The sequence below is a fragment of the Cynara cardunculus genome (assembly GCF_001531365.2).
Source record: "Cynara cardunculus var. scolymus isolate 2C chromosome LG 12, CcrdV1, whole genome shotgun sequence".
In the NCBI taxonomy this organism is placed as follows: domain Eukaryota; kingdom Viridiplantae; phylum Streptophyta; class Magnoliopsida; order Asterales; family Asteraceae; genus Cynara; species Cynara cardunculus.
The window spans coordinates 13,817,183-13,820,234 of record NC_037539.1 but is presented as its reverse complement, the minus strand read 5'-3'; the positions used below and the strand labels follow the sequence as shown (position 1 = coordinate 13,820,234).

The following is a 3,052-nucleotide window of genomic DNA, read 5'->3' as shown; positions in this document are numbered from 1 at the left end:
CTCCTCAAGTGTCATTTGATCTGCATCAAACTTCTAGCACAAATATATACATAAAATCATAAATCAAAAGCAAAAACAAAAACTCAATGCAAAAGCAAAAGAGAAAAGCAGTCGATGGAGGAGTTTCATCATTAAATACATTAATTAATTAATTAATTTAAATCTTTAAATTAAATGGTTAATGGGCAATGATATATGAACCTGCAAATCCCACTTTACACTTGCATACCCATCTGATTCAACGGACAAGAATGACCATAGAATCATTCAATTATAACGTTATTTAAAAAAAAGGTCTTCTAAAAAGTGTTATATAGTATCGTTTTTAAAAAGAAGTGCTCTATAATAAAAACGTAACTGCACAATTTATTTCAAATACGTCTAAAAATGTTATACAAGTTTATAATATTTAAACAATCTTTTACGTTGTAAATATGAATTTGTTGTAATGATATGTTATATTTTTTCCATAATTTATTAAAATTTCACTTTGGTTGATGATGGTGAAATTTTAAAATTTAGTTACAAACATTTAGACCATATATATATATATATATATATATATATATATACTACATGCAGGGAAATTACCATTATCAAAGCATGTGAGCTGTTTTCATTTTGGATCTTACCCATTAAAATGACCTCCCTCACATACTAAACACTTGTTTCCCCTTACTCGTCATACTCATCCTCATCCTCATCCTGCAAATAAACCAAACAAACAAAATATCTTCTCAATAAACAAACGATTTGTTGTTTGGGTGTTTTTCTTTTGTACTGCTTCCTGAAATCCTCAATGTACAATTTAACACTCAAGGATCACAAGAACGAAGACTTTGAAATTTGAACTAACCGGATCCTTGGCCGTGGCCTTGGTCTTCTCCGGTGTAGGCGCTTTTCTCTCAACCGGAGCTCCTCTCGTTTTCACGGAAAATCCCTAAATAAGAAGGAAAACCCCTAAATAATAGATATTTGAAGTATTAGGGCTTTCATTCTTAGTTCGTTTGATAACAATAAGAATGGAAGATGTAAGAGTTTGTTTGAAATGGTTGATAGTATAGATAGATATAGATCTATAATTTTCTATTCTACACTTTTAATAATCCAACATCCATAATAAATGATACTTTATTCCTCAAAAGTAGAGGTGAGAATGCTGTAAGTTGAGTGCATCCAACAAAATGAAAGAAAAAAAAAGTGGCTACTTCACCATCATTATTTATTCTGTAAAGTTAGGACAGATGGCCCCTTCTCGGTGGCCTTTTTTTTTAGACGCCTCCACCGTCGATGTGAACCAGGTCCCACACCACACCGATCCCACCCTCGTTCAATACCCTCACCACCTCCCCCACCACCCTCATCCTCTCCGCCGATGCCGCCGCTGATTTCTGCCCGAACTCCTTCCCGTCCTTGTGCACAAATCCCGCCGACACCACCACGTCGAAGTAATTGTCAGGGAAAGGAAGCCTACGCGCGTCGCCTTCACGACAGGTTACGTACTCCTGCACGCCTTCCATCCCTGCCGTCCTTAGGGTTGATAATGTGGTGTTCTTACGGTCTAATCAGACAACTCGGACGGAGCTACCTTCTTTTTTTAGCTGCATGGCGACGGCGTTGAGGAGGATGCCACGGCCACAGCCGACGTCTAGTACGGTCTTCACGGTTGACCAGTCGTGGACGGTGTTGACCATTCGCTGAGCCATGTCTCACCGGAGAGCGACGGAGGAGTAGAACATATTACCGGCAGCGTAAAAGAGGCAAACACAATTAGAAAAACTCAAAATTACAAGCTCAGAATCTGCCGTTTCAAAGCAAATAAAATTGAAAAAAAAGGTACACACGTTCATTTTGCAAACCACGAGCATATGTTTGGACGTGGATTGCAGCGAAATTCCACCAATCCGGAATCAATTCCAGTTGTTTCGCGTTTAACAAACGGATAACCGAAAATAAAGAATTTAAACCCCAAAAACGACGAATAATCTAAAACATGATTTGCACGAAAACAAAATCTGTAAAACAGTAAAAGAGATGAAACAACACTTACGATTGAAGAATAGGAAACACGAAGTTCGTTATCAGATCCACAGACAGCGCACAATTTGTTGAAAATCAGCAATCAGAGAGAGAGAATCGTAAGAAATGGCGGAGAGAAGTTCCGGCCAAATCCATATATGTCCGGTGATGCAGATCTAGAACCAATTTACAGAGAGAAAGAGAGAGTGAACGAAGGAGGAGGAGGTGTTGGTTGTGGTGGTGGGGATGGTGGTGTTTTAAAGTAAGGGGAAAGTAAAAGTGGTGGGAATGATGGTGTTTTGATTTTAAATTTTGAATTTGAAATGTGAAAGTAAAGGTTGTACATTGTGCTTTATGACTTGTCTTTAAGAGTTTTTTGAAATTTATGCATAAAATGGCAGTACTTTGTGCTTAAAGGGTTGTAATTAAGATAATGGTCTAAATGGTTATATATGTAGTATAGATATATTATGATAGGTATGTGTATGATAAAGGTGTGTGTGTGGGGGAGTATTATTTTAAGGAAAAGGGGAGTCGGCTATTAAGCCGCCCCTCACTCTCTTTTTGTGGATTGGGTATATATATATAGAATTTGTGAAGAAAAAACACATACATGCATATACCATATTTCGAAAGTTTCTCTGAAGTTTTGAAGGATTGCTCAGGAAGAGGATTTCAGAGCTTTGTTATTTGACTTCAAAAAGGTGAGTGTATAAATAGCTTTGGATATGAATTGCTTACATACAGTTTGATAAACATTTGGAACTGGTTTTCATGAATTTTGGTTATAATTTATGAGAAGTTCTTGTTTAAACCGTTCAAGAGTTGTCCGAATTTGTAATCCGGACAAAATAAACCGCTTGTGCCTTGACCGGATGTTCATCTAAACCGGTCAAGTGATGACCGGATATCGACTAAACCGTTCAAGTGGTGTCCGGTACTCTAAACCGGTCAAAGGTTGTGTGATGTATTGTTCGGTATACTCTAAACCGGTCAAAGGTTGTGTGATGTATTGTCCGGTATACTCTAAACC

The 3,052-nt window shown here is 37.5% G+C and overlaps 1 pseudogene; it reads right to left on the bottom strand.

Moving 5' to 3' along the window:
• Window positions 1-1,271: 1,271 nt before the first annotated feature.
• On the bottom strand, window positions 1,272-2,645 carry LOC112523719 (annotated as a pseudogene).
• Window positions 2,646-3,052: the final 407 nt, after the last annotated feature.